Genomic DNA, 16,601 nt, shown 5'->3' on the forward strand with positions numbered 1-16,601 from the left:
TGGCTTTAGCCCATTCTCCACTGGGGGCATGCTTTAATGCACCTTTCCTTTCCCATAATGATGAAATACAGGTTATCTTCGACTATGCATCATTTCAAAGAATGCAGAGTTGAACATTCTTGTCCATTTTTTGTACATATTTATATAAGATAGACATCTGAAAGTAGAACTATATGACCAATTTTTACATGTATTTAACATTTTTATAGACAAATGGCTTTCAAAAAGACTTGACAAATTACTGTCCTAACAATAATGTTTTAGAAGATATTTATTTGAGAAAGTGAAACATTGATCTTTTAATTTTTGATAATCTAATAGATTTAAATGGTACCTTGTCATTTTTGTTTTATATCTTAGCCATATTTTTAAGGCATATTGGTATTTATTCTTTGAAGTATCTCTTCATATTATTTGCTGTTATGCCTTCGTTTTTCCCTTTTTGTAATTTACTTGTACGAGCTGTTTGCCTGTTAGGGATATTCATCATTTGCCCATTAAAACTATTGCATGTATTTCCTCCAAATCTGCCATTTGTTGTTGAACTTTGTTTTCAGGGTTGCCTTTCTCAAGTTTCTATTTGTATCTGTCAGTCTTTTTCTTTATGGCTTCCGCAGGAAACTTAAATATGAAGGTCATCCTAATAATAGTTAAATATATATATTATAATAGGCAAAATTATGAACATTTCTTTTTTTCTTTCACAATAACTCCAAGTCTACAAGAATATATTTCTATACACTGAAAATTGAAAATAATTTGTAACTGAAACTTTGCTTGACCCAGCAACAACTGCTCTATTTTGCTGATGGGAGGGTGAGAAGGGAAATAAGGAAAATATTGCTTAGTGACTGCCTTAAATATAAAGATTAGGCCACTGATGAATATATTTAATGTCAGTCTCCTCTCAGCATTAACTGTACACAACACGCATCGCTGCAGGCAACTGATTTTGCCACAAAACCTTACATCAGTAAAACTTCAATTATAGTTTATGAAAGTTATGTGAAAAAAAAAATGTGAATGCAGCTAAATTGTATTATATCCTCAATTCAAATATAAATGTGGCAAGGGGTCCAGGCTTAGAGACACAATTACCTCAATCAAGATGTGTGCATTTTGACATCAGTTTCTGAGTCTATAATTCACAGGGCCTTGAGGAAGTGGGACCCAATTTTTCTGCAAATTTTAAATTATTTGGATTTGTTATTATCCTTTTTTAGGCCTCAACTGTTAAGTAGGTCAATACTCCCCTTGTTTTCAATCTCTGTAAGAATAAGCTGTTTCTTCTGCTAGAGCCTTTCCAATCCCAATTCCTTAAGGCTTAGAAGGACAGGAATATATCAAAAGTCAAGAACAGGAAGCTCATAAGCAATGAAAATACTGAAACCCTAGCTCTCATTTTTGTAAGGCAAAAAAAAAAAAAAATTACAGTGCTCCCTGAAGGCCAAAATGAACCCGATTTTGTGTCAGAGAACTGTATGCTACTAAAATATTCTTCGTCAGCATTTTGGGGGAGCTATTTTTGTTGTGGTAGATTCACAGAATTTAAATAATTATAATGAATTGATCTTTTAAGGTTAGACTTTTAATACAATCATTTTCAGAGAGTAAAGACTAGGTAGGAAATTTTTAACATTTAAGGAAATAAAAAACAAAACAAAAAAGTACAGGAAATAAAAAAGATTTTATTTATTTATTTGTTTGTTTATTATTTGGTTCCTTTCTTACTTATTGGGAGTTGGAATTTCCCTGGTTTGAGTGAAGGGGGTGATCATGTCCTTAGGAATAATTTTAAAAAGTGTACTAACTTATTTTTCCCTCATTACACACATTTCTAATACAAACCAAGGAAATGTTTACCAATCAAGTAACATGTATCGTGTTTCTATTTTAACTTCCCTATTTTGCCTATTTTATCATACAATTATTACGTTAGAGTTAAGGCCTCAATTCTTTGAATGATAAAATGTGAAAACCAAGAAAGGACTTCTACAAGCTCTTTGAACTTCTCAGATGTTGGCGGTGGGTGAACTACAGCTTACATATGTTAGTTGAAACTCAGGTCAGCTGCTTTTACTTTAGGGGGAAAAGAAATCAACTTAGAATCGTCTAGATAGAAACTCTGCCCTTTTGCTGCTGCCTTTCCTCTTAGAAAACAAGTTAAAAGGTACCATTGGCCAGGTTAATTGACTTACAAGTGTGTCTTTTTAATAAGTGTCATAAAGCATGTCAGGCTGCTGAAACTTGCTTTCAGTGCGTTTTTTAAAAAACTGTTGTCAAACAGATTAAAGTTTATTGTTCACATGTGCATTCAGTTTTCAGGTAGTAATGAAAGACACTGAATTGATTTGCCATGCGTGAAGAGAAAGGGGTTGTGTCCTTTGCTCTCTCAATGTGCCTTTCCTTCTCCTGTCTCTTCTGAACTGTGCTGCCAGCAGACCTCGTCCAGCTCTAGACTTTTCCAATTGCAGAACAAGCTTTCACAGCCTTGTCTGTGTCGACATGGTGACTTTCTGGAGGACGAAGAGAGTGACTATCTGAGGAGTGTTATTTCACAGTGTCTATTAATTTTAAAATTGAGTATTTTAAATAAAATAATTTCTAAATGAATCCCTTTTTCCCCAAAGACTCAGAACATTTTAGAAATATTTTCTTTTAGTTTTTAACTGGCAGATGTTCAGCATTCATGTAAAGCCAGCGTGACCCTTTTTGTCCCTCAAGTCTTAATCCGATCTTAACATTAACAGCTCCATGTTCCCCTGCATGACCGCTTCATAAAAAGACCTAGAACAAGACTTTGGAAAACAGACTTAAAACATTTAATTTTCCAAGCATCGTACTATCTTCCAAATTTCAGGAACAGAGGAAGGATATAAAGAAAAGTCTCGAAGTGGTCACTGACATGACTACTACACCCTTTACCTGACCCGTTCCACATACTGTCAATCTGGAATCAGCAATCTTCAAACACCATTACTGTGCTTCTACATATACGTTTTAAGCTGAAGCCATAGCCTTCCTCTCAGGGCTTAAGTTGACATAAAATGTCTCTATAAACAAGCAGCCAGCAGAGCTGACTGAGGAGGAGACAGAGGATGGGGCAGCTTATGTTCTCAATCTTAGAAAAAGTCTCTGGCCAATAATCCCTTCACTTCCTCACACAACTTTGCCAATGTGAAGAATGCCATACCTGAATTAAAAGGAAAAATTATATCAGAGGCTAGAAATGTCAGAAATACCGTCACTTGAGAATTTGATGTATTTGTCATTTTATTGTCCATCTTCCCACACTACAATCTAAACATCGTGAAAATGTGAGCTTTACAACACTTCTGTGTCTCTGGCACTTGGCACAATTTAGACTTCAGTAAATACTGGAAGAAAAAATAAGGTTTATTTTTTCATGTGTTAATTATCTCTGAACAACACTTTTTTTGTACCAAATACTCTAATGTAAAGAAGTTTCTTCCACATCTTTTTATGTTTGCAAGTGAGACCAGAGCTGCTGCCACAGGATGGAGTGAGACCTTGGGAAAGGTTTATGGGTCACACACAAGTGGCAGATTGTAGAAACAGAATGGCTGACTTCTCGGTGTTATTGAGGAAGGCAGTAGCTTTTTGTGGTATTCAGGCCACATAAAGGGTAAGGGTTAAAAAGCAGGTTAGCCAAATCAAAATGCTGTACATGGGAAATAACAGAGAAAACATAACTGTGAATAAAGCTGAGAAAGAGAGGAGACAAATGGAAACAGGAAGAGAAAATACAGGATTTGGCAGTCTTAGTAGAAATGATAGTGCCTCTAATTGATTGTTCTATATAGTAGCCAGATGACAACATATGGAGTATCAGTGGAATCTAAAAAGGCTAAATATATTTAGAACTAGAACCTCACTGAACATCGAAAATGTCCTGTTTTTAAACTGACCATGTATTCTCCAAAGCCCTCGAATCTCCAGGATTCCTTCCACTTTGTGGAGCTGTTTCCTTTGTGTGTGTGTGTGTGTGTGTGTGTAACACACCCAGGCACTGGCCTTTGAACCAAAAGATGTGATTGTTTTTCAGTGCAGTCATTGGTTGCTACACAGCACTTGCAACACCACCTTCCTGAGACCCGCCCTTATAACCCATGAACTGAACATGCATGGTAAAATCACTATTTCAGCAGCATATGCAATTATAGGGGGGTTGATAATAAAACTGAGCTAGTATGTTTGAAAGCACACCACGAGCTAGAATGAGCTCCATAAACAATATTTTATTTTCATATTCAGAGCATCAACAAAAACCCTGGTGGAAGAGCTAACGTGCACACATATATGAGTGCACACACAGGTGGACACATTTCCACAGTGGACATTGTTAAAGTCCACTGTCCCCTTTCCTTGAGCTGGGATGTTGGTCCAACAATTTCCTTGACCACCACGAGACCTCCTCCTCTGTCTCAGAGGCCCGATGAGGCCCTCAAGGTGATGCCCTTCAGGATATCCACACCTTTCTTGCCTCCCCCATTACCTTCCCCCCAACCTTCATGGAAAACAAAGAGCCCTGCTTGTTGTTCCTTTCAGAACACAATCAACGTAGCCAATCGGAAGCCACATGAATAATTTAACCTCCCAGCAGGGACTGGACAGGATCGGAGAATGCAGCAGCTTCTCAAAATTAATAAAGGCTTTTATAGAGCCATAAAAAGCCATAATTCAATCATTTTAAAAAGGGCACCGAACACAACACTTAAAGGCTGGGTGCCGCTGAGGTGTATGCAGGAAGGCCAAGAACACTCACTCAGCAGCAAGGGCCCTGGTGCACGCCTACCCCTCTGTTTGACAGGCAGGTAACCTGACCCAAGCATTTAATAAGCAATATTTACTGATGATTCTTCCCTGACTGCCTCAGTCAGGAGAGAGTGCTAATAAAGAAGATGATGGAAACAAGGGAGGAATGTTTTTTTCTATTAACAGTAACTGATTGTGCTTGGAGTGAGAGAGCCACCTATTTCTGGACACAAATTATTTTTTCTTTAGTCTAGCCAAGCAGTTTGGGGGTGAATTTGTTCAGGCCACCCTATTCCTCTTTCAGTAACTTAGACAGGGCAATTATAGCACTTTCTTTCTCTAAGCTTCAGTTACCTCACTCGGCAGGGATGATGGCATCCAATGTTTGCTTCCCAATGAAATATTTCAGTTTCAAGATACTATGCTTCCATAGTCACTGTTCAGGGAGGTTCAGCATGCCCAGCCTGTTCATTCAGATGGCCCGTCTATGACTGCAAGTTCCCCTGGATAAGACTGAGCCAGCCTCACTGTGCTCAGAACTCAAGACCAAGGTTGCACAGTTTGTGCAACGCACAAAGATGGTTTGCAAGAGAGAGCAAATGTGGTGAACAATGAGCTGCCTCAGTCCAGAGAAAGGGGTACTTTTTACAGATCTTTCACATGGAGAAAGAGGGGTTTTCTTTTTTGTAATTCATACAACATCACCACTGGTGATAGCAGTGGCTCTGATCTGGTCAATCACTCCACTGGAGCTCTATTCTACTCCTATTCCTTAGAATTCAGAGTTCTCATGTGTTAAGTGATTTTGCTCTCTAATAATAACTACCCCATGGTGTCAAGGCTGCCTTTTTGAGGGGCACGGAGCAGGGGCAGGGGAAGAGGCAGGTTAGAACATGCCCCATTCTAACAAAGGAAATAAAAGTCTCAGACCTCAAGGATGTCAGCGGTTTTGGTCCAAGCATGCCTCTCTCTGCCCCATTTCTGACTTTGCTATTTACTGGGACAAGTGTCCCAGGGCTGCCAGAGCAGATGCATTTTTAGCAAATAAAACATAAATAAATAACTAGCTTCACAGCCAGGATAGGCTCTCAGTGACTCGTCTGACCCATATAGCTTCTGTGTGCTTTGCTCTTCTAGATGCCTTTCCAAAGCATGAGGGGATATATCTTTGGGCACCGCAGGTACTAAGTGATCTTCTCGTTTGCCTAACCTCAAGTGACAAAGTACTGGTCCTCATATATCACAGTCTTTCCCAGCAAGGATTAGGTCACGCTGGGCAGAGGTTTTACTAATGAGATCATGCATAATCAATAAGGGTCGGCTGACATCTTGTCAACTCCATCACTGTCGCCAGTGGAGCTGAGGTAAGGCAATGAGGAGGGGAGATCTGTCGGCTACCTAGAATCTGAACAGACAGGCAGCACTGCAAGGAGCTGCCGTCTCTCAAAACAGGTCCAAGTCTTATTAGCAGAGGAGACAGGTTCATGTATTCATCCATTTATTCATCCCTTCCTTTGTCCATTCCACATATAGTTATTAATGTGTCAGGGCATATCAGTACTGCTTGAACAGTAGAGAATAACACAGAAAAAAATCCTTTTTGAAGCTTCTCCTGGATCATACCCATTCCACTGGGGGAGAAAAGAAAGGGAAAATGAGAGCAAGAAAGAACAAAGAAGAAGAAGAAAAAAAAAACAGAAAGAAGAAAAAGATGGAAAAGAAAAGAAAGAGGATGAATAATCTCAGATAATGTTAAGTAATAGGTACAGTATAGGGCATATGAAGTAGAAACACTCAAAGCTTAAGTTTGAGAGATCCAAAAACTCCATGGACATCTCTCTCTTTAACTAGCCACATGCTCTGCTCAGAGCTCTCATCAGTCCTAGGCTAACTTTTTGTGATTCCAAACAAAGGGATAAAGTCCAATTTGCTCACATTAATGGCTTAGTTTACTTGAAACTGGATCCATGAAGCTTGTAAGGGACAATTACATCATTTCTTAATACAAAATTGAAATCTGACTCTAATCAACTACAGAGAATTCTCGGACTGTTTCACTGGGTGGTCAGAGATAGTACATGCATGAACATATATACAGTTCACAATGCAAGGTGTTAAAGGCACCAGCCTCCACTCTGTCAAAAATCCAAATATAACTTTTGACTCTCCCAAAACTTAGTTATTCACCAGTATTCACAGGAGGATTTGTTCCAAAACCTCCACAGATACTAAAATCCACATATGCTCAAGTTCCTTATAAAAAATGGCATAGGACAATGCAAATAATCGCCCTCGCGCTCCACATCCACAGATACCCAACTGCAGATTGAAAATACTGTCTGATCCGCTGCTGGTTGAATCCACAGATGAGAGACCTGGGAATATGAGGATCGACTGTATATTTACTGGAAAAAAAACTATGTATGAGTGGACCAATACAGTTCAAATCCATGTTGTTTAAGGGCCAACTCTGTGTACTTATGGGTGTATACATACACACCTAATTTTTTTTCTTTATTAACTGATGTGTTTCTGTTCAGTAATTTGGAGTACAAAATAAAGTCAAATTTCTTAGAAAGTTTAAAAAAGAACATCAAATCCCAATTTTGCTTATTAGAAAAATGCCTATTTTTCTCTCCCCAAATCAGTTTCATTTGGCTTCTCATATTCGAGTGACTCATTTTATCCAAACTACAAGGATCTCATGCAAAGAATTCCAGCGTGAGAGAGAAAAGACCAGTGATCTCTCTCTTCTCACCATTAGTTCCTGACTCTCAACAGGCTTCGGCTCCCACCATCATCACTTATTCAGGTTGTTGGCAGGATTAGGTTCCTTATAGCTATAGGACCAATCCTCATTTTCTTGCTGGCTGTTGGCCAGGGCTCACTCTCAGCTCCTAGAGACCATCAGATCCCAGTCACATGGCTCTGTGTGACAGCTATTTCTTCAAGGTCAGCAGGAGAATCTCTCTATAATCTACTATAACACGGTCTTACATAAGGGAACATAATGATGGGAGTAACTATCCTATCACCTTTGTCAGATAGCGAACCCAGTGAAGTGAATGACCCCCCCATCATATCCATATATCCCACCTACACTCAGGGGAAGAATTATACAGCACATGTGAAACAGGAGTCTGGAATCTTGGGGACATCGTAGAAGTATTCCTATTACAAATACACACAGTACTATGACTATATCATACAAGCACAAATCAGTAAATTTTCACAAACAAAACACTCATATCTACTCACACCCAGGAGTATTGGCAGCACTCCAGAAGCTCATGTCTTATTTTCTTGTGCTCTCTACTATTACCACCACCTTTAGGGTAATTGACCGCCATCTTGACTTCTATCGAAATAAATCAGCTTTGCCTTTTTGTTTGTTTGTTTATACATGTAAATATATACATAAATTGAATCACATAATATGGACTCTATATTTCTGGCTTCTTTTGCTCATGATAAGCTCAATACTGTATAGTTTTCCATTATGTGAGTATTTCCACTCTACTGTGTCCATCTTGGAGTTATTACAAATATTGTTGCTGTGAATATTCTAAACATGGCTGTTGTTGAACATATAGGTACACCTTCTAAGCTGGACTTCCTTGGATTCAATCTGTTTTCCCTTTGCGATCTAAGGACATTATTTATCTTCTAGGTTGCCTTACCTAACCTGTAGAAAAAAGACTCTACGACCTTCTCATAATGCTGTATGTGTGTGAGGGGGGAGGTGGGCTCAATCAACTCAACGACTATGCATTCATCTAAACAATGAGGATATAGCAGTCAACACAGTAGCAAAAACTTATGTCATTATGGAGCTACATTATAGTGACACAAAGGCGAGGGGCTCGGTGTGAGACAATAGAAAAAGAATAAACAAAAATATATATATAAGAAATACATACTGAATGTTCGGTAAATGCTGTGGAGAGAGGTGAAGCGAGAAAGGGGGTTCTTGTAGTGCTGGGATATAGATGATGTTAAATTAGTTGGTCGGGTATGCTCTAAGAGGGTGATGTTTCAGCAAATACCTAAAGGAAGAAAGAAAACTTGTAAATATCTGGGAGATGAGGGTTCTGGGCAAAGGCTCTGACCCAAGGATATATCTGGATGTTTGAGAAACATAAAAAAGGCCAGAGAAGGATACAGGAGGGGATCAGAAGGATAAGAGGGTGCAAAGTGGTAAAAGTGGACTACGAATAGGGTCTTTTGAGTCACTAGGACAGCGTTCCTTTGAGCGAGCTGAAAAATCGCTGGAGGGTTTGTGCAGGAAAAAATGTTTTAACAGCATTGGCAGACACTCTCATGCAAATACACTACACAGGGCATGCAAAATGAATGAAAAGAGAATGATGGGGATGAGAGAGATATGAGGAGCAGGCATTTTATGTTTGTTAGTATGTGCAGATGTACAACGTGTACACGTGTGTGAGAGAGCTTATCTGATGAACATAAACCATAAGAGTTAATACTAGGAAAGATTTTCAGAAGTAGGACTTTGGGTACGTGTCTTGAATTATAACTTGGATAGAGGGATAGAGGGATAGACAGGGCAAGATAATGAATTCTCTGTTAAAACTGAAACCTAATGTCATTCTCTTCCTTTCCCACTTGAACTGAACTGCAGTCCAGTCAAGACATTTATTCATTCAATGCTTCCATGCTGTAATTCGTCCAGAAGTAACCAAATATCTACCAAAGGGGAAAATGAACTTTAGTTAATAACTATAATCTAGTTGTGCTACCATTGAAACCACAGAGAACATCATCATCTTCATTGTCGACTTCTGCATCAGCACATGATTTTCAAATGTGTAAAGGTATCAAGAATGTCATGGGAAATTTTTTTGTTTGTTTTAATGTAACTTCATTCATTTCTGCGAGTATTAGCTATCTTTCTTATATGGCTAGCCCACCCTGTTAACATGTCTTTTAAACTTTTCTGATAGTTGAGAGGGCACTTATTATTTGCACTCTAAAATCTTCTGTCTCTGCATGCCTGGGATTCTATAGGATAACTGTAGTTAGTATGCATTCCTCACATATGCCAATTAAATACAATATTTTCTAGTCTTTCATAATAGTAGGTTTTCACAACTACTACTGATATCTTACTTGATTCGATTTATGGCATATTTTTCATTTTTAAAACTAGACCTTTTTAGAAGTGCATTAACTTTTTGAGATATCATTACCCTACATATACCCTGAGGAAGATTTCTTATCTGAATATACTATGATCAGTCAACCTCAGATGTTTGCTGGTTTCTTTCTCATCTGTAAAATTTGGTTCCACCCCCAACAAGGTCTGGAATAACTTCTGCTTGACTTCATTGCTAAGAGCAAGATGTAAAGGGAGCTATTTCCTCACAACACGTGTGCACAGTGATTCCAGATTCCGTGCCCTATCTTTATAAAGGCGATTTACATTTCTTTTTTAATTAATGCTCTCTCCTTTGATTAGTTAATCATAGCTGGGGAAAAAATTAAAAAGCTTTTCATCTCATCTACATCTCAGGCACATATAGCCTCATGCCAGTGGTCTGAGATCACTTATCATCTTCGCATCTATCATTTATTTTAATCTAGGCCACCTTTGTGGAGGGAGTAGAAATGCATACATTTGCTTTTTCATACATAATGCCCTTTCTTGTCCATTTGATTCTAGTCAATCAGTGTCCATGTGTGTACTATCTATATCTTCCCTGTAATTTCATAGCCTGTCAGTCACCTGTCATAAGCAAACTGGCCATCAACCTCAAAAGGCCTCCTCGGAGTGACTCCTCTGATAATATCTGGGTTTCCCTAAGGGCCTTCATTTCACCAAAGCTTTAAAATATCAACACTGACCTGGCTGGGCCTGTTCTACAACCTCAGGTAGAGTCTGCTTTCTGAAACATGCTAGCCCTGAATGGAGCACATTGTAATGAGTTGCAAAGAACTGGTGTATATGAATCGGTATCTGTATTATAAGGTCTTCCTCCCACAAAGTCAGAGGTAAAACCTTTATAGCACACATGCTCCAGTTAGTGTGTAATGACAATTAAACTACTTCTAAAAAAAAATCATAGTAATAATTTTGTGGAATTAGTACATAATGAATTTAAAATTTTCATTTCAATCTTTAATCTTGGGGCACGCAATTGATTTTTTTAAGTCAGTCAGCCAAAAACGGATGAGTACTAGAATGATCATGTCACATCTAGAGTAGAATTTGGTATGAAGAGCCACATTTTGAGAAGGACAAGGAAAATCCAGAGTGAATCTACAAAGGAGAAGATCTGAAAATCACATCAAATGAAGAATGAATCAGGAGATATAAGTGCTTACAGAAGTCTATGAAGACTTCTTCAGAATCTCTAAGGCTGTAATATGGAAGACTTATTCCTAAGGAAAATTTCATTCACTCATTCATTAACATATTCGCTCACTCATTCATTCATCCATTGATCTGAGATTCATAATCACTTAATATGCACCAAGAAATAATCTAGGTGCTTGGACTGAATTTAGAAAAGAAAGAAAACAGTAAAGTCCTAGCCTGGTGGTACTCATCCTTTAGTACGAGGAAACATCTAATGATGATAAATATGATAAATGAGAACTACGTAGTACTTGAAAAGTGATACGTGCAAAAGAAGATCAGAAGCGGAGGGAAAAGGATACAGGAGTTTTGGAGGGGTCAAGTGAATGATACACTTTTAAATAGGGTCTTCAGGGTAGGCCTCATTGAGAAGGTGAGGTGTGAGCAAAGTCCAAAAAAGGTTAGACAAGTGGACCTGTGGGTGTGAGAAGTCCAGGCAGAGGGACCAGGTAGTGTGATGCCGTAAAGCAAGTATGTTTAGGAAGAGAAAAAGGCTGATGTGGCTGGAGTAGACTGAGGGTAAGTAGAAAGGGAGGCTGGGATTTTAGTAAATGATATAAGGCCATTTAAGTCAATGCATGGACTTTGAACCTGAGAGACCTAAGGAGCCATTTCCAGGGTTTTGAGCATGGGGAGAAATAATCTGACGTATTTCATTTGGATCGTTCTTGACGTGAGACTAGACTATACAGAGACAAAGGAGACCAGTTTGGAGCTTTGGCAGTAATCAGAGAACGATGGTGGTAAATCACACAGGATGGTCACAGTGGTCATCATGGACTGGGTATGGTAAGTAAAACAACAACAAAAAAGTGTAAGGATGCCTGGCATAGTTAAGCATAGACTACAGGAAGTTTTAGAATCAGGATGAGTCTAGAAGAAAACTCAGGTATTCGACCATTACTAAAATAACTTTTTGAAAAAAAACAAAATGCTACACCATATTCTAAATGTATGAACCCTTCACAATGAAGCTTTCCTTAATTGTTCTCTCTAAACTTCAGCATCCCATTCTGCTCTCTTTAAATTTGGGTTTTTAGTACTGCTTTACTCATGCCCTTCCCTGCCTGTGTTCTTAGAGTCACCTATTTAAGGAAGGCACAGGATCCGTGAGGGTGCATTCATTGCTTGGACACCTCCCCTGTCCTGACAGCACATTAGTCTCTTAAGGGAATTATCATTCTGATTTTGCATAAATGCTCAGCACATCTGTCCATCCAAAGACTGCCTTTCTGGTATAAAAGCTGAAGATATTCCTACTGGGCCCTTCTACCAGTCCCCTCTGCTTACTGCCCAGGTTCAGTCAAGCTTCACTGAAGCTTTCAGTCAATCCTTCTTTTTCAGGATCTTAGATCTTAAATACTGTGCCACAAAAATGGAGGCCTTCGTTTCAACATGTTCATCTGGACAGTAGACTCCAGGTGCAACTGGAGAACAATTTCTACTACCAGGCTTCTGGATCCCCATCTGCTCTAAGCATGTTCTGTAGCTTGCCTAAAACCTTGAGCTTCTCCATATCCTTTTAGCAAATTCCAGAGCTTTTCTATAGCCTAACAGCAAGATCTCTTTTTGTGTAAGTTAAGTTGTTTTCATTCCTTTTCTCTTTGTTTCCTTGCAACCAAAGAACTCTAACTGATACAGAGCAATAAGTACGCCTTTTTAATTATGACCTCCACAAGCCTTGGGCCTAGGGGGCATTGTATAAATGTTTATTTAATGAGTGAATGAATAAAAGTTATTTTAGTATAAGAGGAAAGATGAGACAACATAAATGAACATTCGGATCGAGCTGAAAATGGACCCTGTCTTGTCCTTATTTCCTTTAAAAATACTTTCTCTCTTCCCTGTTAGTTTTTTCCTGCCCTGGTTTTCAGTTGTAATTTGCTTTTAAGATAATACTGACATGTTTCTTTGAACTGAAACTATCTGGCAATTTATGGTCAAATTTAAGTTTGGCATAACAGGCTTAATGTTCAGCTTTCCATCTGTATTCTGTGCTTGGCAAAAACCCAGGGAAACTTGGGATTTTATGCTCCTGAATTTTATAAACTAGTAAACACAAAGGTATTGGAATTGTATATCTTAGCATGAAACATTTTATCTTGTGCATAAGAAATATCAAATTGGACTGTGGTGTAGGCAGCTAGGGATTTGTGCTGCTTCCTCCCTTTAGAAATGTTCTTATTTAAGAACCAATGTCTGTGGAAAGTGATGATAAAACAAAAACAGCAATTTACTTTGTTCAGCGTTCCCAGATTTTCAAGCTATTTCACATGGATTCATTCTACCATGTTATCTTCTCTGTGGCCCAAGGTGATAAGTTTTGTGTTATCATCCCATCTTATCAAAGGTACAACACAGCCCCACAGAACTGAAGTGATCCCCAAGGTCATACAGCTGGTTAATGCAAAGCCATGACCAGAATCTAGGTTTCCTTTGTGCTCATCACCAGATGTAAAGTTAATCATTCTTTGATTCTTCCATATACTTGTCCAACAGAGTTTTGTTTTGTCGTATACTCCTTCACTACCACATGCCAGGTGTGTTACAGGCTCTGGGGATAGTGCTATGAACAAGAGATACAGAGTCTCTGCCCTTAGCCTCAATGTGAAGGCAGCTGAATATGCGACTGAATAATTCGTATTACCTAAGAATCTGTTCCATCTTTTGGAATCCTCAATCTGGCCTATCCTGAATATGGATATGTTACACTGGCCTAGATTGTGATGCTGATGTTGAGTGTGATCATGAAAACTGTACTACTAGAGACCAATCTCCATTTTGTGCATTTCTTTATTGAACACTAAACAGCTTTATCTTCTTAAAGAATGCTAACTTCCATGCTGCTAAAAACATGTTGACTCCTTAAAGTTGTTTTAGTGACACTGTCAGTAATATCATTGTTCTCTACAGCCACTCCTACCAAATCCATGTCCATACCAGGGCATGATGTCCTATGGTCCAAGAGGCAGCCTTACCCTGGCTTAACATCTGACACTTGATTATAACAACCCGATGTGGGGTTAAGAGACAACTTCAAGTGGAGAAATACTGAATCAGTAGCAAGATGTAATAAATATGCAAATCTCTCCTTTCAGAAGCCTTATTCCATGCCATCTAATAATGTCTCCATATTTCGTCATGTTATTTTTCCCTCTACTGCAGGGGGGAGGAAGCTGCTTCTGCAGCAATGCTGTTCTGTCTTCCCACCTGTTTACATTTACTATATGGCTGCCTAGGGAACCCTGCAGAAAATAATGCTTGTGTGAGCCATTTAGTTGACTACATGTCAAAAAGTAATTTGAATCAAAGAGTCACTAACTTAATTGATGGTGATGGCTCCATCCAAAAACAACCAAAGAAATTGATGTTGTGCAAATTGCACATATATTGCTCTTGAATTTGTGAGCATATTCTTGTTTGCCTTGACAGGATTCAAATTATCTTTCGGACAGCTCGACACATTACTTAAGATGTGCCTGTATGCGAATTTTAGCTGCTAAAGGGGGCAATAACAACCTTCCTGTGAAATTAATTCCCATGGCTTCAACTTCATCTTGCTCTTTCTTTTACTCATTCCATGCACATACTCTATTCCCTTACAATTTGTACTCTAACCTCTAAGTCATTTTAGTCACCACAGAATACAGGCCTATTGTCTCTGCAGACCCCATAGAGACCTAAGGTCTTAAGAAGCAAAGGATGATGCATTACAGTCAATGAAATAAATTTAAATTCTTTGGATACATTTATTCCCTTCAGTGCCATTGGGCTCTATTTTTGAGCTGTCATTGGGTCCTTTTTGAGGGGTGCAGATCCTAAGCAGTACAAAATAAGTTAATTTCCAAATGGGCCTACATCCCTGAGAGAATCAGAATTTAGATCCTGGGCTAAGGAGGGTAGTCCAGCAGCCATTTCTCCGGAATGGTGGTGGTATATGTCAGAAGATTGGCTCAGAATAAGAAAGATCAATTGAAACTTTTTGAGTTGTCTACAAGAGGATGTAAGATTCTCAAAAGTAGTTCTCGTCAGTGGTTCTGTCCTAGGCATTTCCAGTGGCTGCCAACTCCAGGAGGTGGACAGTAAAGTGAAGAGAGTATCAACTGAAAGAGGAAGAAACACAGCTCTCAGATATACTTCTGACATGAAGGAGTTGCAGGGCATGAGCCACAGACTCCTAATCTTCAAATAAGGAGGTAGTTAGAGAAGATTAAAGGTTTTCTAGCATTAGAGGCTAGAGTTACTGTAAGATCTGAAAGAAAGAAGATTGGACAGCATACTATGTGCTTGTCTTACTCCTCTGTTCATGGTAACCATCCCATGGAACTCCAGAAGCCCATGATCATAGCCTGAAAATCAAAGGACTACAAAGTGTTCAAAGGGTCTGCGATGGTTAATTTTATGTGTCATCTTGATTTGGCTAAGAGATGCCCAGAGAGCTGATAAAGCATTATTTCTGGGTGTGTCTGCAAGGGTATTTCTGGAAGAAATTAGCATTTGATTCAGCAGACTGAATAATGAGATCTGCCCTTATCAATGTGGGCAGCATCATCCTAAATGGAACAAAAAGGCAAAGGAAGGGCAAATTCTCTCTTCTTGAGCTGGGATGTCCATTTTTTCCCGCCCTGAGACATTGGAGCTCTTGGTTCTTGGCCTTTGGACTGAATGAATTGTACTACTGGATTTCTTGGTTTTCCAGATTGCAGATGACAGATTGTGGAATTTCTCAGACTCCATAAAATAACTTTGTGAACCAATTCCTATAATAAATCCATCTCAATCCCAACCTATCTCTGTTTCTCAAAAACAATATTATATTGATTTATTCTATTGGTTGTTTTTCTGGAGAACCCAGACTAATACAGGGTCTTAATAAATTTTATATCCCAAACATAAACTAGTATCAAGCTCCATATTTATAATAAAAAAGTCACTGATCCAAAAATTAAAATTTATTTATGTCTCTACAATCAAAATTAACTTTTTTTTTGAGCCTCATCCATGCAAATGGTGGAAATTTTCATTTTCCAGCTCAAGCTAACTTTATTTACTACCTCATCTCCTTTCTTCCAACAGGGAAGATGTTTTAAGGAGAGGGTCATCCACCTCTGTTCACTGCTGCACTGGCTGTTACTGCAGATAAGACCTCCATTCATATGCACTGGTCTTTCAGCATGGGTAGTACCTGGTAATTGCTTATGGATGAAGCTTGGGGCAGCTGACTTATCTGTACAATTTTGTCTCTTGTTGCTCATCTTCTGAGGCCTGGCTTCCTTCCTCATCTCCTTCTAAGAAGCCTCCCCACCACATACCATTGCAGAGACTGAGTTCTCTTCTCAGCTCCCTTCAACTCTCATAGTGGGCTCACAGAGACTTCTTACATATTCTCCATACTCTCTCGTGCCAAAGAGGACTCAGCTTTGGAAAACATCTCTCTCTCTTTCTC

This window comes from Pteropus alecto, unplaced genomic scaffold (assembly GCF_000325575.1).
Source record: "Pteropus alecto unplaced genomic scaffold, ASM32557v1 scaffold146, whole genome shotgun sequence".
In the NCBI taxonomy this organism is placed as follows: domain Eukaryota; kingdom Metazoa; phylum Chordata; class Mammalia; order Chiroptera; family Pteropodidae; genus Pteropus; species Pteropus alecto.